The sequence below is a fragment of the Dermochelys coriacea genome, chromosome 4 (genome assembly GCF_009764565.3).
Source record: "Dermochelys coriacea isolate rDerCor1 chromosome 4, rDerCor1.pri.v4, whole genome shotgun sequence".
In the NCBI taxonomy this organism is placed as follows: domain Eukaryota; kingdom Metazoa; phylum Chordata; order Testudines; family Dermochelyidae; genus Dermochelys; species Dermochelys coriacea.
Window position 1 is genome coordinate 61168772 of NC_050071.1, and position 26513 is coordinate 61195284.

The 26513-nt window shown below is 41.6% G+C and overlaps 1 protein-coding gene and 1 long non-coding RNA gene across 12 annotated transcripts in view; one reads left to right on the plus strand and one right to left on the minus strand.

Moving 5' to 3' along the window:
* The first annotated feature begins 5157 nt into the window (after window positions 1-5157).
* TRIM2 (tripartite motif containing 2) overlaps window positions 5158-26513 on the plus strand; it is a 120619-nt gene continuing 99263 nt past the window's right edge. Inside the window, exon 1 of one of the 11 annotated variants that reach the window (XM_038398331.2) lies at window positions 5158-5475. The gene's annotated coding sequence lies outside the window, so the exon portion shown is untranslated. Of the gene's footprint in view, window positions 5476-5590; window positions 6139-13488; window positions 13576-20034; window positions 20334-26513 lie in introns of those variants that run through there. The other 10 variants (XM_038398333.2, XM_043513150.1, XM_038398332.2 and 7 more) reach the window with 10 other exon arrangements.
* On the minus strand, window positions 12356-26284 carry LOC122459818. Its single transcript, XR_006280760.1, has 3 exons — window positions 25617-26284; window positions 24602-24750; window positions 12356-17000 (listed from the first exon to the last, which is right to left on the minus strand). It is a non-coding gene; the product is annotated as an uncharacterized LOC122459818 (long non-coding RNA).

Below are 26513 nucleotides of genomic sequence, written 5' to 3' on the forward strand. Positions count from 1 at the left end.
TGCAAAACACGCACACTACTACCAATGTAATGTTATTTCTGCTTCTTTCTAGCTTTCGGTGGGATTTTTTTGCAGGCATGCCTTGGCCGGGGGTTCTTAAATTGTAAATCTGCTAAAATAGTTATTTTGGGCTGGCGTTCTGGAAAAGAATAGTAATGAATGTTTTGAATAAGAGCTTTCCTCATTTCCATTCCACTTGAAACCTCTGACCTCCCAGAATATTACTTTATTCATTCTTTATTTGAGGTGAAGCCATACAGAGGTCTAACCAAAGCTGAATAACTAGGTCTTTTGGAACCTAGTTTTCTTTGTGGACAATTTTGGTTTGTGTTTGACTTGTTTCCTTGTGGTAGAGAAATAAAGACATTCAAATTTGTGTGTTCAAATGGCACACACACACACAGGGAAATTAGAGTATTTATATTTTTAATCTTTCAGGAAGCTTGCAATGTAACACTACTTTATTTCTTAAAATCCAGAACTTTAAACACACAAGAACCCAAGAAAGAGAATGCGGGCTGCTTCCTTAGGCAGAAATATGCAACTCACTCACCTTGCTCTAGGAAGGCTCTGTGCAGACTCAGATCACATGCTTCCCTATAGAGCACTCTACCCTGCAAGCAGAACCAGAAAAGTTCAGGATGATTTAAAGTGGTAACTTATCATTTTAACACAGTTTCCACTACACCACAAAATTAAGTTCAGAGCTTGTGGAAAGTACTGTCTTGATGTCCCTGGAGCCTGAAGCCATCTAATTTTCCTCAGAACTGATACAGTCAGGCAAGGTCACAGCAGGTTTCCTTATGCTGCCCAAGCAAAGTGCCTCAGCACTGACTTGAACGGTCTTGAGAGCTAAGGGTAATTGTGTGCCATTCTGTCGTTAGTCTCCTTGCTGAAAGTACTAAAATGAGAGCTAGCTAGTGCCGGTTGTGGTGATTGCTTTGGTGATGTGTGCCAGCTTAATGTTTCATAGATGGAAACACTGAGAAGCGGGAAGAAGAGGAAAGATGTCTCTGTCATAAGCCAGAGCAATAATCGAATCTTGGAACTAATTAATAACTTGTATTCAAAATGAAAATACCCTTGGCAACCTGCACCTCTGCCCCACCAATTCCCTCTCATCAGCTTTCCCTGGTAGTAAAAAGCCCAAAACAATTGTATTTCATAGTTTTGGTAAATTGTGCCCCCTGGCATTCAGGAATGGGCATAGGCTCTGTCCAGGATGCTTTCCCTGGGTGCAACTTTTGCCAAGAAATGGCAGAAAGTCAGTAGAGTCATGGCGGGATGCATGGGAGGGGCAGGGGAGAGGGGATTTGGCAAGCATGCTGCACCCCAAAAGGAGTCTTGCACAGTACTCCTAACCCCACTAATACAAATGGGGTTGCTTGGATTTTGTGTTTCAGAAGTACCTTGTTTATTATTCCTACCTTTCTAGATAAAACAATGAGACATGGATGAGTCTTCTCTCTCACACACACACACTCTCACAAACTTCACTAGCACTCTACAATGCCAAAATGGTTACAGATTAATTTTATTTTTCCACTATTAATGTTCATAGAATGTGAGATCATATAATGTAATCTAGTTTGTCACTAATTTGATAGTAATCAATACAATTTAATTGCATTATCTCCATTATAGTCTACCAAATTAGACTGAGGTCACTGGCTAACATTTTTCTTTTGACGTTATTGTGACAGTCTGTACTTCAAGGGAACACCCAGCACCCCCATGTTCATCCTTATAATATGATTGTGTAGTATCTAATGCAAAGTTTGTCATGTCGGGTGTCTTCAGAAGGCTCATGATACACTGATCATTGTTGTTATAGTAATGTTGTAGTAATCGTCATTATAGAAAAGTGATAGTAATGTTATAGGTTGTAATTTCATGTATATAGTTAGGCTCAGAATGTGTCCTCATGGCTTAAAGCAAGCCCAGGCAAAAATTCTTCAGAAGCAGAGAGGCAGTTCACACCTCATCAGGGCATGTATGGGACAAACCCAGCCCAGCCTCATAGGAACGAAGGACACTGGCCTAGGCAACAACAAAGGATCTGTTGGACACTTGAACGAGTAACCCCCCTTCCTTTGGTCAGTTTGGGACTGCAATGTGGTAATGCTCAACTGACTCAGGGGGGGAGGGAGGGAAGCCAAGAGGGAAGAAAGAACATGATAAAAGGGAGAGACTTTGCCATGCTCTTTCTCTCTCTTCCACTTACATTACCACCAAGCGACTGAAGCGCTCATCAGCGGAGAGAGCCTGGCTGAAGGGCAACCAGCTAGCCTGTAGTGAGAAGCATCTAAGTTTGTAAGGGCATTGAAAGTATTAAGATCAGCTTAGAATATGTTTTGCTTTCATTTAATTTGACCAAATCTGACTTGTTATGCTTTGACTTATAATCACTTAAAATCTATCTTTGTAGTTAATAAATCTGTTTGTGTATTCTATCTGAAGCAGTGCGTTTGGTTTGAAGCATGTCAGAGACTCCCCTTGGGAGAACAAGCTTGGTACATATCAATTTCTTTGTTAAATTGACTAACTCATATAAGCTTGCAGTGTCCAGAGGGCAAAACTGGACACTGCAAGACAGAGGTTCCTAGGGTTGTGTCTGGGACTGGAGATATTGGCTAGTGTCATTCAGTTGCACAATCCAAGGAGCAGCTTACATGCCAGAGGCTGTGTGTGAACAGTCCAGGAGTAGGGGTTCTCCCAGCAGGGCAGGGTAAGGCTGGCTCTTAGAGTACGTAGAGTTTCAGAAAGCCTTTGACAAGGTCCTTCACCAAAGACTCTTAAGCAAAGTAAGCTGTCCTGGAATAAGAGGGAAGGTCATCTCATGGACCAGTAACTGGTTAAAGGAAAAAAAGGATAGGAATAAATGGTCAGTTTTCAGAATGGGGTAAATAGTGGTGTCCCTCATGGGTCTGTACTGGGATCATTACTGTTCAACGTATTCATAAATGATCTGGAAAAAGAGGTAAACAACAAGGTGGCAAAATTTCCAGATGATACGAAACTACTCAAGAGAGTTAAGTCCAAAGTGGACTGCAGAGTTACAAAAGGACCTCACAAAATTGGGTGAATGGGCAACAAACTGGCAGATGAAATTCAATGTTGATAAATGCAAAGTAATGCACATTGGAAAACTTAATCCCAACTCTACATATAAAATAATGGGGTCTAAATTAGCTGTTACCACTCAAGAAAGAGATCTTGGAGTCCTTGTGGATAGTTCTCTGAAAACATCCACTCAATGTGCACTGGCAACCAAAAAAGTGAACAGGATGTTGGGAATCATTAAGAAAGGGATAGATAATAAGACAGAAAATATCATATTGCCTCTATATAAATCCATGGTATGCCCACATCTTGAATACTGCTTGCAACTGTGGTCACCCCATCTCAAAAAACATATATTAGTATTGGAAAAGTACAGAAAAGGGCAACTAAAATGAATAGGGGTATGGGACAGCTTTCATATAAGGAGAGATTAATAAGACCTGGACTTTTCAGCTTGGAAAAGATATGACTAAGGGGGGATATGACAGAGGTCTATAAAATCATAACTGGTGTGGAGAAAGTAAATAAGGAAGTGTTATTTATTCCTTCTCATAGCACAAGAACCTAGGGGTCACCAAATTACGTTAATAGGCAGCAGATTTTAAACAAACACATAAGTATTTCTTCACACAATGCACAATCAACCTGTGTAGCTCTTTGCCAGAGGATGTTGTAAAGGCCAAAACTATAACAGGGTTCAAAAGAGAACTAGATAAATTCATGGAGGATAGGTCCATCAATGGCTATTAGCCAGGATGGGCAGGGATGGCGTCCCTTGATTCTGTTTGCCAGAAGCTGGGAATGCACAACAGGGGATGGATCACTTGATTATTACCTGTTAGGTTCACTCCCTCTGGGGCACCTGGCATTGGCCACTGTCGGAAGACAGGATACTGGGCTGGATGGACCTTTGGTCTGACCCAGTATGGCCATTCTTATATTCTAATCCCATGTTGTATGCAGTGTTGTTTTAGCCATGTTGGTTCAAGGATCTTAGAGAGAGAAGGTGGGTGAGGTAATATATTTTAAAGCAGTATGTTTCAATCCTGTCCATAAAGGATCACCCGTAAAGGTGAATGTGTAGTCCATCCTTCTTAACCACACTCTGCTCAGACTGCAAACAAAGGTGCTAAAATGTAGGTTGCAGTAGGGGGTGTGTGATGTGGACTGTCCACTACAAATTAGACTGAGCACACAAAGTCATTTCATATAGGTCACTGAAGACCAATTGGTAGATTACCACTTTGTCAGTACCAATTTGGGCTGGATTTTGAACGGCTGCTGTAGAAATGAAAGAATCCATAATCCCATTATCATACCCCGAACCATCCCATCTTCCAAATACTTTGTTTTATAATCTGATCAAATCCACCTTCTCTACCATGGATTCAGACAGGGTAAACTCTGAATTTGTTGAGAGGATGAAAGAGGAGTAAACAGTAATGTGTCTTCATTGTTCATGTTCCACTGGGAACCATGCCTCACTGACTAATACAATTTCTTTTACGCAGTTCAGCACATTTTAAGGTTTTATTTTAAATTATTTCTGAGTAGATAGTGAGGCTTTGAAATGTGATCTTTCAGTTTTGAATACTGCATATATGTTTTGTAGTTGGGTCTGGGTTATTAAATATGCTGTTCATGGCTGGTAATATTATTATTCACAAATTAAACAAATCTCAGCATTTTGATAATTCAGTCCTGGGTGCTATAACGAACGCTAAGCTAAACAGAAAAATAAATGTTCGCTTTTCAGTAAAAAAGGCTAAACAACATGCCTCATTTAATTCTATTTAGAAACAATTTTATCTCTGCATGTGATGCTATGATAGTGCTTGTTGAACTGTAATTTTATTGGTGACAATAATGCGTTATTTTTGTAATGCTATTACTCTATTTCTCACCCCCCAACACGCTCAGCTCCAATTTTATGATTAATAATTTCAATATAATTTTCATTTTAAAAAGGAATGATAATCTAGGCCATATACATTTTATAAGGTTTCCATGGTAACAGTTTCTCTGAGTGGAGAACTGGCTGTTTGTAGTTTCCACAGAAACCACTCCCTGCTGAGATAGGTGCCTTGAAGGGAAGGGAAGAGAATATAAATGAGAGAGACAAAAAGACACACACAGGCAGAGAAATGTCATATGATCTCTGCAGCATCTGTACACTGTAGCAAAGTCAGTGATATATTTTTTTAATGTTTTTAGTTTATAGTTTTTCATTGCAAGACCAGCTTCCCTATTCTCCAGTCATGTAAACTTTGATTTGCCAGTCCCTCACCTCCATGGAGCTGGGTTTGTGGCCTGTGATTTGGAAATGTTCCATGCCTACAGAGAACTGAAACTGGTTACGTCAGACGTTAAGGTCCAGGGCTCTAAGAATCACTGCATGGGAACATGTAAATGGTAAATGAGAGCTTTCATTTTTTTTCTGAAAGATTCAACAAAGCTGGATATGGAAACATTTCCTTTTAAAATGAAGAAGGGGAGGGGAGGAGTAATTCTTTATTAATTCTGAAGAAGGTGGGTTTTGTTCTCGTTTGGGGGTAGAAATGCCTTGTTAGGAAAATGTCTGGTGAAAGGTCAGATAATAGTAAAAGATAAATGAACGTTGTTGTCAGATTTTGCTACATAAAATATTTGCTATAAATAAATATAAATAAATAAAATGCTACATTTATGTTTTTAATGGCATTGTGAAAAAGCATTGAATATTACTTCAGAGGAAATAGTGTTGATTTATTTTATTTCTTCAAGAGCAATAACACTGTGACATTTGTTCAAGGGTTAGTGTCGCCATAACTACAGATTAACATGCTGGCTGCTTCATCTTCATCCTATCATCTCTCTGCCTCTTATGAGGGAAACAGGCTGATATGGTTATTAAATCTGGCAGCTGAGTTGCATGCATGTAGGAAGCAAAGTAGAGCAGAGCATATAGAAAATGAGTAGCTTTCAGATAGCAGCCTTCTTTTCACTGCTACCAGGCTTGAAAGGCAGTCTATAAAAAAGCTCTTTCTCTTCTTTGTGCTGGATCAGTGCACAAATATCGCAAACACAATTGCAAATGTAAGTATTCCTGGCCTATGTGCTGCTTTCAGATTGCTAATTAAGGTTTCTAACTCCAGTGTTCTGGTTGAAAAAGCAGTGAGATGAAAGCCAAAAACATCCCCAGTGAGAATGTTTCTTTGCAGTATTGTAATGGTTTTCAGTGAAAATGTTAGAGAGAGAAGGGGATGCTTGGTAGATTTACGCAGCAAATAGGTTACAATTGTGTTAGTTGTTTTTTAGGATGTCTGTACTGCTTTGTTTGTGACGGAAAGAGCCAGAAGCCTGATAGAAATGCTATTACTGTAGATAGTATTTGAGGTACAGGGAGAAAGATACCTCTGCCTAAAGAGACTATTTGCAAGCACAAAAGAGGAATTTCTCCTGGCATTTTTCATCTGGAATCCTTTCTTTTTAAAAAACAAACAAACATAGAATTGGACTTCTGATTAAGAAATTCTACAGTAACTTATAGCAGAAAAACCAAATCTCCATCATGGGGCACTATTTAGCTTGCATCTGAACTGATAAGAACAATGAAAATAGCAGGGTGAGCAATGCATGTTTTTCACCAAATCTCTCACTCTATGTAGTGGGAGATGAGCTTTGTTTTCTGTAAGGCATGAATACAGAATAACATGGTGGTTGGGAAGCAGTGGAGTTGCAGGTTTCTCAGTGCTGCAGACAGGAATTGTAAACAAGAACACAAGTGTTGGTTGGTATGTTTTATGCTTTTTATAACCTGATCATACCATCAAAGATAATAGCATCTTGGTTTACAATCTCCTGTATAAAGCAAGCATTTTATATCGTGGTTATTCCATTGCAATGAATTTCAGTTTATAGCTGGTGAACTCTTAATATGCTATGAATGAAATCTGCTTATTGAAAACAATCTGCAACCAATACTGCGTACAAATTTCAGATAATTGCACCAGAAATGCCTGCCATGTCCAGTTTGTTTGAGTTGTCATGTCATGTTTATTTATTTACAGGGTTTGTGATTTACTAGGGGCTGTCACAGTACTGTGAACCCTTTATGATCCATGCAAACATTTAATTACTGCAGTTCTTTTAAACAGGTGACCAGCATGAAGTGATTATGAAGATTGTGTTTGTTTCATGTATCACTGTATGTCAAATAAAGGGCCAAATGCATCCCTTGTGTAACTCCAGTGATGTCAATGTAGTTACACCAGGAATGCATTTGGCTGCTTTTGCTGAAATTCAGGCACCAGTGAACATGTAGATGTCTCTCCATTGCAGCTACTTATGCCTCCTGCCCTGCTTATATATGGCGATGAACATGTGCCTCCACCAATAGCTATATATGAAAATGGTCATCTTTGATCACAATTGATAGAGTTAGGTTTCCCCAGGCAGATTGGCAGCAAGCCAACTGCTGAGACAAGTGGTGACCTCTCAGGACTATGTCTATCTCAAAAATGTAAAAAGATTAAAATAGCAGGAATCAAGGGTAGTGGGGCTAGGGAAAGGTTGCCAGCTGGGGACGGCATTAACCTAATGGTAGTTTATTCAATAAATGCTGAAAGTCAAAAATAAGTCCCCTGAATGCAGAGAAATTATCTATGACTTCACTGAATCTATTCAAAAGTTCTTCCAGGAGAATTTGGAACAGGGCTTAAAAATCTCAGATTTTTAAAAATCTGTGCAGGATCTTTCTATCTGCTGTGTTTCATTTCAGAATCCAAGATTATATTCTCTCTCTCTCTCTCTTTCTTTCTTTTTCTCACACACACACACACACACAAAATGGGGGGGGGTGGGGGCAGAGTAAGAAAAAACTGTTTTCTGTTTCAGTTGTGCTTCACATTGTACCAGATTTCATCCAAAAAAGTTTCATCTCTGCTCTGAACTGATCGTGCCTAAATAAAGTTCAGTGATGCACAGATATGCAGTGAAATTTTCAAATGTGTGCACTGACTTTTTAGGCATACGCTCACTGAATGTTAAACAACCCCTGCAGTTCCTGGTGCTGCTGCCCAGAGACAGAGCTTCACTTTCTATTATGTGCATTAATGATATTAGACTTTTTTTTTTTAAGCACTGGAGTCTGAACATCCTTGTGTGTGCTACTGGGTCCTACCTCTTTGCAGATAATTTTTTCCCTGGAATGGGAGAGAGAGTACACAAGCAACCCTCCAATATAGGGAGCACTAATGGAACTAAATGTTGTCTGGTTTGTTTGTTTTTTCTGCAAAATACTTTGGATAGGTGTAAAACTGCCAGATTCGCTACCTTGGTATGGTATGGAAAAGCTAGATTGACTATTTGGCTGAGCTATGGGCTAATCTATTATTTTAAGGTTGGTCTCACCCTGAGAGTACTAATGGGGAGTACATTCTACTCTTGACATTTACTATTGCAGTAGTTACATTTATCCTGGAATTTTTGGTATTCTCCATTCTAAAGGTAAAGGCTGGGGTGTAATAAATGGCAAGATATTAATTATAGTAAATCCATAACCATCTTCATTATGTGATGAGGTACTGAAGATGAAGAAGATCCTCTTCTCCATAGTTTCCTTGTTTTTTTCCCCAGATCAGGGCCCTGCCTCCCTCCCAGTTACTTCTCCCCACAAGGAAAATTACCCTTCCTATTTCCTTAGCACCCTATTGCCCAAAAATTAGAACAAACTTTGCGCCCCAAGCTGACTGAGAGACTTGAGCTCACTGTCTACTTCATCTTTACTGCCAGCATTGAATAGCTTTAATCTCTATGTTGGTTTTTCTTTCCCCTCAATTCTCTAGGCAACATTCCTTCTCCCTCCTGAATCCCAGCAAGAGGAAGCAAAGTAGGTCAGGACAATTTTCCATAAATATTCTGCTGAATTTTGCAACAAATATTTTTCAGGCCTGTTTGTGTTTCATCTTTCCATGTAAATGCTGTGATTTGAGCTTTACTAGCATTCATGCCAGAGATCTGACTGGAGAAATAGATTTCAGAGTAGCAGCTGTGTTAGTCTGTATTCGCAAAAAAGAAAAGGAGTACTTGTGGCACCTTAGAGACTAACAAATTTATTTGAGCATAAGCTTTTGTGAGCTACAGCTCACTTCATCGAATGCATCCGATGAAGTGAGCTGTAGCTCACGAAAGCTTACGCTCAAATAAATTTGTTAATCTCTAAGGTGCCACAAGTACTCCTTTTCTTTTTTGGAGAAATAGAATTATGCTGGGGATGCAATGCTATCATCCTTCATCATTTTGTGACAGGCCGGGTGTTTTCAGAGACCTTTCCCCCTCTACAGCAGTGGTTCTCAAAACCGGTCTGCCACTTGTTCAGGGAAAGCTCCTGGCGGGCGGTACCGGTTTGTTTACCTGCCATGTCTGCAAGTTTGGCTGACTGTGGCTCCCACTAGCCGCGGTTTGCTGTTCCAGGCCAATGGGGGCTGCAGAAAGCAGTGCGGGCCAAGGGACGTGCTGGTCACCTTTTCCGCAGCCCCCATTGGCCTGGAGCAGCAAACTGCGGCCAGTAGGAGCCGCGATTGGCAGAACCTGAGGACGCAGTAGGTAAACAAACCGGTCCAGCCCGCCGGGGCTTTTCCTGAACAAGCGGCGGACTGGCTTTGAGAACCACTGCTCTACAGTACTTCCAGTTATCGGTGTGCTCCGTCTCTAAGTGTTTCAAAAGAGTCTAGTGGGTGTAGCTTGTTAATGAAGGTTGGGTACAGCTAGATGCCAGGTCACAGCTTGTCTTACAATTCCTCCCTGCTGCAATCAGCTTATACCTGATCTGGTGGGTCCTTGCAGCAAATACTTGCAAGCTGTCTTTCTCCAAGCAGCTCTGTTGCAAGAGTCAGCTAACTCTGGGGCACAGTAGCTTACCTGCGAGTTGCCATCCCTTCCTGTGACAAACTCTCCCTTTTAAGCTTACTTCCTCCAAGTGGAACAGGCTTGCAGATGTGCCTGTTTACTATAGGTTGAGCCCACAGGAGCACATTAGTCTTTTCCGGATGGGGATGGGGGTATGCGACAGCAGAGTGGACCTGGACACCATTATGCTAGGCACTGTATAAACACAGAACAAAAAGAGAGTCTCTTCTCCAAAGAGCTAACAACCTATTTTAAATACAAAATCAAAAAGTAAGTGGCACGGTAAGAAGCAGTGAACATTTTAAATAGATCCTGTCAAATGCCACATCACAAATGTACTTTGCTCCAAGGCAAATAAATCCATGCAGTGACTCTGGGAAATAACTTTATATAATTAAACAAATATATTGTAATAGTTAAGAAACTACACTCGGTTTGTTTATTCCTCTTTCAGGAAACCAGGATCATTTTTGGTTAATTGGGATTATTGTCTATATTTAAAAAAAATCAAAATAGATTATTGCAGTGTTACAGGGACACCTTCACTTTAATAATAGTCATGCTTCTGTCTGAGATTTTTTTCACTTTCTTTCATTACAGCACCAAAGAATTCTTTAACTGTAGATTAGAGAAAATAATTTTCCTCCATTTTTTCGCTTTGTCTACTTTGTGCATTTAACAGTGTAGTGACTCCCACTTTAGCACTAAAGTACAGAGCTCTACATATGAGATATCAATATAACTCCACTAACTGGCAGCAGTTATCCTCTATATGGACTAGCCACTGGAGGTGGACATGGCATACACTTCGCAGTTGTGTTATAACTGCACCTTGTTTGTAATCAGATTCACTGTTTCCCCTGTATAATTAATCAGTTAGTTAATCTCAATTGTTGTTTACATGGGTCTTTCACACAGCACTGGAGAGAGGAAAATATTTTTTAAACAAACATACAAACAAATAAATAAATAGGAAAATGAGTCAATGGAGTTATTCCTGATTTAAACTGGCATTAGCGAGAGCGCCAGAATGAAACACTGACTGGTGATGATCTTGAACCACTATAAAATAGGTTTAGGCACATTATGCAAACCCAGAAGTGGAATTGAAACACACTTTTCATTTAAAAACCCTTGATGAAAAATGAAGAAAGTTAGAACTCAATTACAATAAATAATGAGTTAAGTCTGATACAAAGTATTTCCATTGAATTGAATGGGCTTTGGATCAGGCCCTTATTATGGTTCCACACAGACCAAATACTCTTGTATTTGACATCTCGGATCACAGAACACATTAGATCTCTTCTTCTGCTCCAAAAACAGATTGCTTGTTAAATCCTGATAAATAATTGCTTTAATAATTGAAGTTGCATAAATGAAACTCCATTTGGCTGTTATTGTCCTCCTATAGCAAAAGACTGCAGAACCTATTTTGTCGTTTGACAAGATGATATTTAAAGCATGTTTAGAAAACTTGAAGCTCTCTTTCTCTTCTTATTTTCAAATGTGAAAGGAGATGCAATAATTGTATCAAGAAATTGTACAAGAAAGCATACATTTCCATTAAAACTACACATCTCCTTACTGTATTGTTAAATTACAGTTTAACCAGTTTTCTCGTTTGCCATTTGAATCTGAGTTATATATATAATGTTTTTATATATGTAGCCAGTAGTCATTCAGGAGGATATCAAAATCCATTTAGATTTTTTTTGTTAGTATATAATTAAAAATAATAATAAAATGGCATAAAACTTTCTGTGACCTGATTCAAAATAGTCCTGACCCACTGGTAATGTTTCCCTTAAGGTTTTTAATATCCAACTATTAATTTAATGATGTGTATTCATCTAAATTGAATCACCTCACCAAAACGTAAACGTGAATTATGAAACAGTGGGGGCCATTGATAATGATTCCTTTAAACCCATTACTATAGAGTCATTACCTTAATGGAGTATATTCACTTACATTTAATCACATCACCAAAACATTAACATTAAATACCCACATATAACAGCTATAACATAGTTCATGCCCCTCAAAGAATAACTTCACACATTCATTCATGCAGGCTCTGATCCTGCATTGTGATCCTTGCAGGTAGACAAGGTGTCTCTCTACAGGAGCAGCAGGCTGTCAGCATGAGTCAGAGTGCCTTAGTTAGTACTCAGAGTAGCAGCCATGTTAGTCTGTATTCGCAAAAAGAAAAGGAGTACTTGTGGCACCTTAGAGACTAACAAATTTATTAGAGCATAAGCTTTCGTGAGCTACAGCTCACTTCATCGGATGCATCCGATGAAGTGAGCTGTAGCTCACGAAAGCTTATGCTCTAATAAATTTGTTAGTCTCTAAGGTGCCACAAGTACTCCTTTTCTTTTTAGTTAGTACTGTCTGATAACACCTTTGCTCCCCTCCCATCTCAGCTGTAGATTTCAGAAGTTGTGCTGGCTGGAAAACAAGAATTCAGTTTCCTGAAAACTTCTGAGGTTTTGGCATTTGGTTTTGTTCTGCACTGGGACAAAACTGAGACCCTGAGAACTTTTCATGAAAAAACGAGGGACCCTGGGGTGGCCAGTAGCCCACTGGTTAGGGCACTCCCCTGGGATGTAGAAAACACAATTTCAAGTCCCTACACTGACTCTCTCTCTCTCTCTGTCTGTCTCAGCCACTCTGTGCAAATTATTAAATATTCACTGGGCCAGAGAGCGGGGCTCAGACTGTAGCCTTGTGGTTAGAGCACTGAATTAGGCAGAGAAGGGAGTTGAACCTAGATCTCCCAGAACCCAGGTAAGTTCCCCAATCACTGTGTTATTGGTTATTCTGTGGTCCCCCTCTCCCTTTGCTGGTTTTGACAGAGATTTCATCCTGGACTTGAGAAATCGTCCTGTCAAAAGCAGTATGCTTCCACAAAAAGTTTTGGTTTGATGAATCGGCCTTTTCCAACAGACAAACATTTCAGTGAAAAATTCCCAGTTAGCTCTATACAGTAATACATCACACAGTTGTAAACACTGCCTTTTGCGCTCGCTTTTTTTTTTTAAAGCCAGTGTGTGAACTAAGAGGCATTTATAATGTACATAAGTTGGGGCTGAAACTGCCATCCAGTCTCAGACAAAACTCCCATTAACTTGCAAAACCATCATATAGTATGATCTTCAGTTCTGAAGGTTGTGTTATCCCATTTATTCAATTTGTACATACTCTCCAGATTATCATCATCCTGGAGAGGGTGGACAAATTGAACAAATGGGATAACATAACTCTACATATTTCATAAATGTTCCATCTACCTAGACATTTATATTATACCCATCACTATGATTTCTAGCACTGGTTTTTATTAGGTGTGACGGGGACAGGCCAGATGGCAACATGAGAGTGGCGGAAGGCAGGTATAGTAGCCCCAGGATAAGCAAGTCCCTTTTCCCTTGGTAACTGAACAGAGGTTACTCTAGGTTAATTAGGACACCTGAGGCCAATCAAGGGCCTGCCAGAACCTGTTAAAAGCCTCCCCTCCAGCCAGATAGGGGCATGTGATACCAGCTGAGGGAGGAAGGTAAGCTACTGGAGAGTTGGGCAGTGCAGATGCTGACAAGCACCAGGAGAGAAACCACACAGGTACAGAGGCAAAGAGCAGGACAATCCCTGCTCAATGTGGCCGATGTCCCTTCTGGGCCCCAAAGAGCTGAGGGAAGAGACCCTGCCAGAGGGGAGAGACTGAAGTGACTATTGGGTCTATTACCACCATGCCTGGAGGGGTTACCAGAGACTGAGAGGCTCCCCTTCCCTCTCCCTGTCAGGGTAGCTGGGAGGAACCCTGCTCCGGCAGGGGTGTGACAACAAGCCCAGGGGTGTGGGGAAAATTCTGACAGAGAGAGAAATACCCTAGCCCACTGCTAAACAGAAGCGCGGGACCCACCAATTCCGAGAAGAAGCTCTGTCATGTAGGGTATAAACCTAGCAGTGTATTCAGTAATATTAAACACTATGTAAGCACAAGGGCCCATGCTGCTGTGGCTTTTGGAAGTACACTGTGATTTTGAATGTCCTGATTTTTGTTACTTTAAATTCTGAATTATAGTTGGCAGTAACATAGCTTTTTGGATTGATTGATTATACAATTTATGTAAGTAAGGTGACATACACATAATCAACAGTCAGTATTTACATCAGCCAAAATCAGATATACCCTCACAGTCACAGGGTTGTCTCTTCAATAAAGCAACTAAACTAATACAAGCCTCTGAACATGAAGGGCCATTGTATCCCCTTGAATGCCTTTTTGGCCAAAGAAATGAAGAATGTTTTTCTTATATTACAGAGAACAATGAACAATATGGTCTTGAAAGATTACTTGAGGGCATGTAAATACTCATACATCCAGCTTGATCTGGTTGGATGAAGGGGTATTTTATCAAGCTGGATGGCTAGTAGTTTGAAAAGGATTTTGCAGTTCTTGTTAGTTAAGGGATAATAGGACAGGTAGCTCTTTTTCTGAGGCAGTAATATGGTTTCCAAATGGATAAACTAGAAGGCCAAATAATTTATCCTCATGAGAGATCTTGCTTATTACCAAGAAGATCAGGGTATTTTCTCCAATCGTTCTCCATTATACAGCACCATTACATACGCTAACCCAATTAAAAATATACTATAAACTAGAATGAACCCCATGTGTTCTTGTTCAGTCCTTGTGCTTGCCACTCCCTAGTGCTGAGTTTAGTTGTCAGCACCTTGCGATTCAGTAAACCTCCTACTTTAAGTGATGCTGACCTGGAAATGTTGGTTAGGGCCACAAACAGAGTAAGATACACAAGAGAAGGTTAGACTTAGTCTATTCCACATTCCTCTAATTCAGTTTTAAAATAGGGGAATCAAGGATCTGGGGTAGGAGAGGAGTGGGATATACTGAACAAGGAGGGAATAAGATGTCATTCAAGCAGTTATGTTCTGGAGTTGTAATGCAGTGATACAGCTCTATGGTTTGATTGGCTGAGAATTTCCCTGAGAGTATAATCAATGCTATGGGGCAGTAAGAGAAAAGGCTAATATCTGATTTCTCATAATTGATAGATTTATTGGGTGAAATACTGCTCCCACTGAAGTCATAGATGCATAGCTTTTAAGGCCAGAAAGGACCATTTTGATTACCTAGTCTGAGTTCTTGCCTAACATGTAGAGCTGGTTGAAATTTAGAAGTTTCATTTGGGGAAAATTTCTGGTCAAATTTTTCATTTTATGGGTTTTTCATCTCAGTTTTATTATCTTTACATTATTTCATGACATGTTAATAGTTGACCTGCATAATATATGTGCACTACTACTGATGTCATCTCATGATGTGGTAGTTGAAACACTGTATTTTTAATTTATTTTGTTTTTAAAATCATTAAAGGCAGCTGCTACTTTGTACTCATTGAAACATCTTCTTTTCTAGATCAAAGTGTCTCCTGTTTGTGTTGTAATGAAATAGTTTGACACTTGTATTATTTCAACTATTATGTCAATTGTGGTATGCCCAGACTAATCATGTTGACGTGTCATGAAACAATGCAAAAGTAATAAAAATCAAATGTACATGATAAAAAAAAAAATTGAAACCAAACTAGGTCATTTTTGGGGGGGGGAGTTTCTAAATGTTTTTCTTTCATGAGAAACTTTGTCAAAATTTGTCCAAAAATGGTTTAATCAAAACAGCTTTTTCCAACAAAAACCCATTTTAATAAAAATATTCCGATCAGCTCTAATAACACAGATCAAAAAGCCCCACCCAGTAATTTCTATGTCAATCCCATAACTTCTGTTGGAGCTATAGCATATAGAAAGATATCCAATAATGATTTGAAGACAAAGTGATGGAGAATTCACCAGAACCCTAAGTAAATTATTCCAGTGTTTAGCTACCCTGACTGTTGTTTGTTTGCCATTGACTTCAGTGGGGCAACAATGTTGCCCATTAATTTTAGAGGATTTTAAAGACTGAAGGGAAAGTCTATATACTGAAAGATTTAGTAAGCTTTTTCTATAAAAAAGCATTATAATTAATTGACTAGTGTGTATGCCCTTCACAGGATTGAATCTGAACTTCTAGAATGTATGTCATAAGTGCTATTCTGCAGACAGTGATTCCTCATTAATTCTGGGGGCCTATTTTAGGAATAGGAGGATTTGGTTTTTCGACTTGAAAATCTAAATGCCAATGGTGTGCAGTCTAGTGACAAATGTGAAACCCTAGGTGGTCATAGATTTGTTACAATATATTTAGCCCACAGACAAATTTTAAATTAGTCATTAGTAAATGCTCAGGCATTAGGTAATTACTAAGTAAAAGGTAGAGCAATGAGGCTGAAAATTGGTTAAAGAATTAAATCAACTAATGTCCAACTTATATTAGCATATCTGGTGCTCCTGAAGCTATGAGTTTTATTAACTATAGGCCACATTTTGTCCTTATATATAAAAGATGTTCATACTGAAAATTTTCAAGGCAGAAATTTGGTCCTCTTATCGTCCCAAACCTATCATAGTGATCCCCATATCCGCTGATGCCCTCTCTTTTCCCACCAAAATGGAGATTGGTTGATGTAGTTTTCAAAATGCGTAAGTGAGAATTTTTTTCAGTGTATTTTAATTTATTGTTTAATCATTAAAGGTCAGTTTTCAAGTAACACTCAGGCTTGTGACATGGCTAGCTTGGTGTAGTGCTCATTATGAACACCAGTGCACGGACTCATGTAAAATTCTGTACTCTTAGAAATCAATAGTTATTGATGAGAAAAGAAGCAATGATTTTCATTTTAATTAGTGGGATGCTAGTGAAGGGTTGATTAGGCTTTGACCTTGACACTTCACACACTGAAAATAAATAATTTCTGCTAATTCTTTATTCCAAATAGCCTGTCTCAGAAAATGTAAACACAGAAGAAATAGTGCACACATCACTGTTGTTTTTACATCAGGGAAGGACAGGATCCATCACTGGATGGCAGTGAGTGGTTATGGCAGCCTCTTCTGGCTCGTGTTCATTTAAAAATAGTTCTGCCCTGTTTAAAAAAAAATTCTGAACATTTTTGTTATGCTTTAAGTTGGAAACGGGGAGGATAAGTAGACACTGAGGGGCAGCTTCTCCCTCCCACCTGAGCTCAGGTGTAGTGGAGATTGAGGACTGAAGAGAATCAGGTGTTGCTTCCTCATGCTCAGTCACATAGCCCTGGCACAAGTTAGAGGTGCACAGGAGCAGCTCTATTTATGCAACTGTGAAAAGGTTTCTCCAACTTTTCACCAGTGGAGAATGAGGCATAGTGGAGCTCCACTTCATCATATCTCCAACTTTTCCCTCCCCATCCTACCCATACCCTACCCAGAACGCCCCCATCACATCTCCTTCCTCCCCTTATGCCATTGGGGGCAGGAGGTGAGATGAAGGTGGCATGGTTTGTGGTTGGAGCATGATAGCATAGCAAAGATTTTCTAAATTTTTCTGAAGAACAGAACAACTTTTAAAACATAAGCCAAAGGGCAGCAAGTGGTTGTGGCACTGGCATCCAAATGATAAGATCCAGCCTTCCCAGAAATAAAAGCAGTGGTTTGTTCAGAGCATTATTGTTACGTGGCCCTCTGTACCCGCAATGTAGTATTGTGATCCTATAAACCAGGGAGACAAAAAATGCTTAATAAAAAGAGAAAGAGAGAGCACACTTTTTAAATCAGGGGTGGAGAACCTACAGCCTGCGGGCCAGATACAGCCCGCTGCTTCATTTCACCCAGCCCTCAGCAAGTTTCTAAACCACAGGTCCGGAAGCCCTGGGTCTCAGTGCCCACTCCCCACAAAGGACTGGAACCACGAGCACCAGCTAGCCCTGCTGCAGGGACAAGCTGGGGTTGCCAGGCTGTTAAAAGTCTGGTTGGCTCTGCACAGCTCCCATAAGAACGGCCATACTGGGTCAGACCAAAGGTCCATCCAGCCCAGTATCCTGTCTACCAACAGTGGCCAATGCCAGGTGCCCCAGAGGGAGCGAACCTAACAGGTGATGACCAAGTGATCTCTCTCCTGCCATCCATCTCCACCCTCTGACAAACAGAGGCTAAGGACACCATTCCTTACCCATCCTGGCTAATAGCCATTAATGGACTTAACCTCCATGAATTTATCCAGTTCTCTCTTAAACCCTGTTATAGTCCTAGCCTTCACAACCTCCTCAGCCAAGGAGTTCCACAGGCTGACTGTGCACTGAGTGAAGAAGAACTTCCTTTTATTTGTTTTAAACCTGCAGCCCATTAATTTCATTTGGTGGCCCCTAGTTCTTATATTATGGGAACAAGTAAATAACTTTTCCTCATCCACTTTCTTCACACCACTCATGGTTTTATATACCTCTATCATATCCCCCCCCCCTTAGTCTCCTCTTTTCCAGGCTGAAAAGTCCTAGCCTCTTAAATCTCTCCTCATATGGGACCCGTTCCAAACCCCTAATCATTTTAGTTCCCCTTTTCTGAACCTTTTCTAATGCCAGTATATCTTTTTTAAGAAGAGGGGACCACATCTGTATGTGGATAAGAGGACCACATCTCTCTCCCAGAAGAGACGAGCATGTCCCTGCGGCCCCTAGGAGCAGGGGCAATCAGGGAAGCTCTGCTGGCTGCCCCTGCCCCCAGTGCCAGCTCCGCAGCTTCCATTGGCCGGGAACTGTGGCTAATGGGAGCTGCAGGAGCAGTGCCTGTGGGCACAGTGCAGAGTCCCGCCCCTCCGCCTAGAGGATGGATATGGCAGCCGCTTCTGGGAGCAGCGTGGAGCTAGGGAAGGCAGGGATCCTGCCTTAGCACTGCTGCGCTGGCGACTCGGAGCCACCTGAGGTAAGCACTGCTTGGCCAGAGCCCGAACCCCGAACCCCCTGCCCCAGGTCAGAACCCCCTTCTGCACTGTAACTCCCTCCCAGACCCTGCACCCCAACCCCTTGCTCAAGCTGGGAGCCCTCTCCCACATCCTGAACCCCTCATTTCTGGCCCCACCCCAGAGCCTAGGGGAAGCCCCAAGCCTCCATGCCCTCCCATGGGGTGGGAGCCATGAGCACTGGCTTGTTCTGCTGTGGGAGGAAGTCCTGAGCTTCCGTGCCCCACCATAGGGCTGTGTGGCCCATGACTGATTTTTTTTTTCCTGTGGGTCAGTGGCCCCGATAGAAAAAATGTTCCCCACCCCTGATTAAAATTATCATCATCATCACTCCCATAACTGCATTGGTCTTTGGGACACCATCATTGATACAGCGATAAGGTATAAAAATTAAGAATAGATACAGGGCTCTCTGTTATTCTAGAGATATAATTCTCTGGGTCAATAGATAGGCAGACACTTCTATGACAATCTATATGCAGGGTAATCAATGGCTAAATGTAAGAATAATTCCATTATAGTTTTATATACATACACAGAAGCAGATGCTGCAGTAACACAACTTTAACCAAAGAGAAATTGATAAAGAGCTGGGGTCTGGGTGGTACAAGAAACTCCATCCATCGTTTTCCAAAATACATGCTGAATAACTCAATTGTTGCTGCTAACAGTTGCTGGCTGTTTTATGTATGACAGACAAACTACGAGCTCAGACAGGAAAATACAGTGACAGTGGAGTGTCTTTTTCCATTCAGTGGGCCCGATTCACTCCCTAGGTTCCACTGGTTTCCACTGAACCCATACTCTATTGGTGAGTGCACTTGAGGGGATTCAATGGCACAAGCGGTCCACCCCTCCTGTTTCCAGGGGGGAGTCTAACATATGTTAACACAACCCCAAAATTGAGTGGAGCCAGTCCAAGAGGCAACAGAGGTAGGCTGATACTCCTTGTCGTGGGCCTTCTATACAGCCCTATTTGGGGCTCAAAGCTGCCATTGCCTGACAGAAACTACCCTCAACCCTACCTCTTTTCAAAATATAAGGTTCTACACTGTTTCCTAAAGATGGTCAAACTCTGTTCTCATCTAATCTCCTCTGCCATAGCGGGGTCCCCTCAACCGAGAATGCTTTGTTCTCCGCTCTCAAAGACTTCGTCCTTGGCTTTGTAATCTGCATTGTCCCAGCTGTCTGCCATGGTGGTTCATAGATAAAAATGTGCTTGTCACTGTAGCTGGAGCTTGATCCCTCAATTGCTTTGAAAAGCCTTAAACTGACATCAGAAGCTGAGTGCGATCCAGTGGAGGGACTTGAGCACAGACCTGATGAACTCGTGGCAGAATAAGTCATGGAGAAGGTGGGCAACCACATTCTGTACCATCTGGACTATCTGAATAATCTTCCCATTCAGCTTCAGATAAGTGAATTACAGTAATCCATCTTGGAGGTGACAGATGCCTGGAGCTTTGTGGTCAAGTCTGAGAGAAAGGTACAATGTTTCCCAGCAAACTGGAGACTAAAGATGGCTTACTGATGTATGACCACAGGTTTCAGAGTAGCAGCCGTGTTAGTCTGTATTCGCAAAAAGAAAAGGAGTACTTGTGGCACCTTAGAGACTAACAAATTTATTAGAGCATAAGCTTTCGTGAGCTACAGCTCAAATGCATCCGATGAAGTGAGCTGTAGCTCACGAAAGCTTATGCTCTAATAAATTTGTTAGTCTCTAAGGTGCCACAAGTACTCCTTTTCTTTTTGATGTATGACCAGGTAGCATATGATTTAGAATTCTACCTTTCTCCATGTTTACAGCTCTAACTTCTCCTGAAAGCACCAGAAGCTTTCTATAATCAAAACTTCTCTTTGATTTGGCTTTGTTCCTGTCTGGTAAAACCATTGGGGAATTATCTCTATAATCCTCCAAAAAAAATAAATGGGGAGGAAGACAAACTTAAATATAGAAAGCCTTCCATCTCTTCATCATCAGTGCTAATTCTTATTATGCTATGATACCATCATCATTTTTAGAGTTCCTCTTTTCTGTGAGAACTGTTTTCTTCTCCACAGTATTGGAAGGAGCAGATGAGATTAAATAGGCACAAATACTCACTCTAGAACAAGACCACCCAATCACATGGGTTCAGAGAGAACATTTCGAGGCAAGCCCCCTTCAGGTACTGGTGAATTCTGTTACTGGAGTGCCCTATAAAAAGTGATATCTGAATAGGTATGGATAATTAATATTGTACACAAAAAGCTGGTCACGGGGAGCGGAAGGACAAGTTTGCCCATGAGGAGAGGCTGCGAGGGACCTAGTAGCCTGGGAAGCCAAGCCCATGGCAGTGGCTACCCTTCTCTTCCTCACCCTCCCTTGTTTAGGGCAGATTGACACTGCAGTCCTGAGAGGGGCTCTGGACATCTGCACTCTGTCAGTGCCCTGTAGCTGGATTTGAGGAGCAGCACCAGGGACTGAAGGTAATTATACCCAGAAAGGATCCCTGGAGTGGGCTTAAGCCCCCCAGGGAACAGTGAGCTTGCCCAGGAGTGGGGGTTCTTGTAGGGGACCCAGGGGCAAGAAACTGGAAGAGACTACAGCCGATCCTAAGGCTGAGGGTCAGCCAGCTGCACATGGGGAAAAATGTAGATCTGATGAGAAACCTGGATGCAGAGGGAGACTAGTGACTGGCTGGGCAAAGAGACTGGGACAAGGGTGGGGGACACTGAAATTGGACATGAAGCCTATGGAAGGAGACTGGGGCTGGCTGCCAGTGGGACTGGGGATTGTGGGATGCACCTGGAAGCCAGGCAGGAGGAGAGGAGCAGGCCCTTTCAGAGGTCCAGAGAGGCCCGGGCCACTTCCAGCTTTTGAGGCCCCTATCCATAATAAAAATAAAAAATGATGACATATGAAAACAAAATAAGGCACCAAAAAAAGAGAGAGACATAATTTGAACATTTCTCTTATTTGCTTAAATTTGCAGCTCTAAGCTGAGAGTGTGTCACATTGTGGTCCGATAGGGATGCCCATAAAAACAAGTTGTGAAACTTACCAAATGCCAAAAAATTAACAAGTGTCTAAATTTGAGGCCCCCTTTGAGCTTGAGGCTCAGGCCAAATGGCCCTCCTGGCGCCCTCTCTGATTGGCCTTGGGGAGGAGGAAGAGACCGATCAGAATTGGAGTTGGAAGAGAGGAACTGGAACTGTATGGGTAAGGAGACTGGAGACAAGGAGCCATGAGGATTGTCTCACCCGCTAGGGTGGCGTGCATCACAGTTTGGCTACACCCAAGTTTACAAGCCCCAGTAAATCCTTCCCTTGGGCCCATACTGGGACAGTCAACATGGGAGGAGTCCCAGTCCCCCTCTTCTGCTGTCCAATCTCTGCATAGTCACATTCCACCCATGGGCACTCTTTCCTCATGTGCCCCTGTTGCCCACAGAGTATCAGGTTACTGACCTCATTCCTGTGGGTTCCTTCCTAGCAGGGAGTAGGTTTAAATTTTGAGCAGGACCCACATCTGAGCTCAAGGACTCCACCCCAGTTGTTTGTGTCAGGTGGTTATCCGGGTGATACCTCATCCAAGCTTGGCCCTGTGACTTGCTGAGGTCTTCTCCTCTCTATATGGGTAGCTTGGGTTGCTGGGATGGGGTTTGTACATGTTTTTCATCTTGCCTGGGGTTCAGCACCTACTAGTAGGTATCCAGTCCTGAAGGTGGCCCTCGCCGATGAATGGGCAGAGGCTGTGCACGTTCTATCCATAGTGACCAATCGGCTATGAGAAAATTCTCCATCAGCTGCACCACATTCAACCATGACTCAGAATAATGCTGGAGCACCCCCTCTTTGTTAGGACCAACTCTGCAATTTGGGCTCTGGAGTGCTCCCTTGCATGAAACCACCACCAGCAATGCTTTTTTAATCATTGTGCCAGCACCTTGGAGCATGGCCCTTGGGGTAGGTCTTTGCTCTAAAGCACTACCAATGTCTCCTTGCTTATATCCAGAAAATCTAAAATAGTGGCCTTCACCCAAATGTAGTGTTGAGCCTGCTTTGGATCAAGGTTACAGTAGGTCAGCTGTGCTTGTCCCATCAGGTATGGAGCTAAAACTAAGGCCCAATGTTCTGGAGGTTATTGAGAGTGCCACCCTCTCAAAGATGGTGATGAATGCCTCCAGAGTATCATCTGGGCCCATCTTAGTTAACTTCACTGGCGCAAGTGCCAGAGCTCTCCCTGTTATTGGGCCCTGCAGGGTCTCCTTGGCCAGGGGGCGGTGGTCTTAACTGTTGCAGGAAGTCTCTCCAGAGTTATTGCTGCTGGGACACAACCTCCTTCAGCAGCTGATGTTGTTGCACTACTTGGGTTTGCTGCTGGGCTGTCCACTGCTGCAACATCTGCTGCTGGAATTGCTGCTGCTCATTGGCCTGCTGATGCTGCCACTCTGCCACCCACTTATACCAGTGCTCAGGGTCCATCTCGGCAGAAGCGCCCTCTCAGTGGACTGGTGTGGAGCCTGTTTCTGTCTCAGGGCCTTGTAACAGGTACAGGGTTTAATCACCCGCATTCTCCACCAATTGTAGTCACCAACTTGGCTGTAGTCCCTTCCAGTCTCTTGTCCCTGAGTCCCCTACAGGAACCCCCACTCCTGGGCAAGCTCATTGTTCCCCACGGGAGTTAAAAGCCCACTCCTATGGTTTTTTCTGGGTCTAATTACATCCAGTTGCTGGCTCTGCTCCTCAGTCCTGCTACAGGGCACTGATGGAGAGCAGATGTCCAGAGCCCCTCTCAGGGCTGCAGTGTCTGTCTGCCCTAAACAAGGGAGGGGGGAGGGAGTCTCAGGCTGGGCTTCCCTGGTGGCTCAGTTCTCTAACAGCCTCTCTTCTTGGGAAAACCATTCCTGCTGCTCTGTGACCAGCTTCACTTTTTTAAGCTCTCCCTCTCCAAGCAGAGCATGCTCTGAAGGTGCACCTAATTGGCATGGCCTGAATGCAGAGATGCTGGTTAGGTTTGCTTTTAGTGGGGTGGGGGTATGTTCCATCACACCTTGCCACCGCCACCTTCCAACCACGCAGGTTCCCAATCCCAGTCTCCTTGCCCAGCTAGTCCCCCTGCTCCTCTCCTGCTTGATGACATCTCAAGGTTCCTTCCAGCCCTACATTTCTATGATGTCTTCAAGTTAGTGGGTTCAATAAAATTGTTGTGTTCTGAAAAAAGCTTCCTAAGCCTAGCTCTTAAAGATGTTTCAGAAGAAATCTGAACATTAATTAGAGATTTCTTGGGAACTGGAATTTCCATTTTGTGGGAAATTCCATAATTTCAAAATAAAACTTCACTCTGAATTAGAATGAAATGTTGAATTTTTAAATTTCCCACAATGAAATTTTCAAAAATAATTCACTTTGGATCAATTAATGTTTTGTTTCAATAAAACTGAATCAAAATGTACTTAATATCTTTCAAATTGCATATTTTAAATTTATTTTACTTTTCATACGCTTAAAAATTTATTTTTACAAATTTGTTTTTTTTTTTTTTTAAATAAAGTTCACTGAGATCGATGTAGAATATTTTGATTTTTGACAAACAGAAAAATGTTCTCTCAGAAAAGTTTCAACTGGGTCCCATGTTAATTAGTGTTGAAACTGCATCCCGCCCCATGCCTTCAAATGTTGTTTAGGATGCAAACAAAGCTCCACTGTTCCTGCCTATCCTGGACTGCTCTCTGCATGTCCCCTATGTTGCTATGTCTCATGACGTTTTACCTCCTGAAGTACTGTTTGTCAGAGGGATTCTTTCGGTTGGCCCCATTTACATGTTTTTCCAGCTGCTCAATGGGACACCTGCTGTAACAGGTGCTCTGCCTTTCTTCTTAACACATGTCCCAGATATTTCCATCTTCTTTTCAGGATAACTGTAGAGAAAATAAGTTGTTCTCTGACAAATCTTGGCACTTGCTATAAATTCATTTAATGTAATACCTAGTATTTTTGAGGCATTTGCTTTCTAAGGCATTTAGTTGTCTGTCTCCTGTTGTTCTGAATTGTTGAGATTCACTCATTTGTGTGGTTTTAAATTATGCTTTTGTGCAAATCCACTACTGTCTTCTTTAGTCCATTAATCTAAGCTTTTACCTCCTGTGTAACACCAGCAGATTAAAAAAATGCTATCCTTTAGGCACCATCTTATATAAAAGTGCCAAAGGGCTGAGTTCAAATCAAGCTTCTATCCTGGTTGACTTGTGCTGTCTGGTATCTTTTATCTCTCCTATCTATAACCAAGAAATATAGCATAAAAACAATTAAATTAATTCAAGCAGCTCACATAACCCTGGTAATTTCCAGAGTAGCAGCTCTTACTTAGTCAAACACCATTAGGCTGTCTCTTGGCCTGAGCTCTCTGTACCTTTCATGTGCAGCTCGAGTCAAACAGCAGTTAAAAGAAGAGTAATTAATTCAGTGACCAGAGTAAGAAGCCTCTTTTTTTTTTTTTAAACATTACATTGCAGAGAAGAGTATTCATGTTCATAAGCAATTGAGGCCTGGTTCATGCACCCATCTTATGTTGATATAAATATATTACTTAAGGGTGTGACACAGTTATACCAACCTAACTCCTGGTGTAAACAGCACTTTGTTAGCTGGAGGACGTAGCTATCACCTCTCTGGGAGGTGGAGGACCTGCCTAAGTAATGTCTGTACTAAGTGCTACAGTGATGCAGTAAGTATAGACGAGCCCAGAGAAACACACAAACAGGAATTCTGATGACATGCTGCTTACCTAACAGGTGGACAACTGGAAAGAGGTCAAACATGGCTCTGCTTTACAACTGAGTATATTCCACATACACAAGCAGAAGTGAAGTCTGTAGGTTAGTCTATCCATATGGTAGGGATGGTGACTACAAGGCCAGGAAGAATGACTAAGCATGCTCCAGACAGGAGGCTCAGAAGTTAAAATGTGATTGTGTAAAGTGAGTTGGTTAGAGAGCCAGCGGAAGAGACAGGATCTGCAGAGAGCCTATTAGTTGTGGAGAGACAATGAGTCTCTTCCAGAATGTTGGGTGAGGGGAAGGAGGGGGGTATCTAACATCTATTTGTAGGTGTGAGTGTGTACTAGTTAAAAAAAGCAGTATAAGTGAGACTGACTATAACTGGTGTTACTGAAAATACATGATTCAAGCTACAAACAAAATTGTAAAGCATTTAGAGTGGGATTATAATTGAAATTTTATTTCAACCTTTCTCCTCTTGCATATGCTCAAATGATCTCTACTAATATAGACATACAGCTCACACTTCTTTTGCATTTTTTAAAGATTTTATTTATTTATTTTTGCCAGATGAAAACAATCAACTTGCTTAAGATTCTTTTCAGGCTAGGCAATATTTAAAAACACATTAAACTTAACCCAGTGGATAAAATTTGCAAAAAAGCCATCTAGGCATCTTAATTTTCAGTTGAAGTGAGCTGTAGATCACGAAAGCTTATGCTCAAATAAATTTGTTAGTCTCCAAAGGTGCCACAAGTACTCCTTTTCTCTTTGCGAATACAGACTAATACGGCTGCTACTCTGAAACCAGTTTAAAAAATAATAAATTGAATTACAACTGCCCTCAGATTGAAAGCAAAATTAAATACCACCCTTTTTATTTCCATTCTTGTCCTTTTTGTATT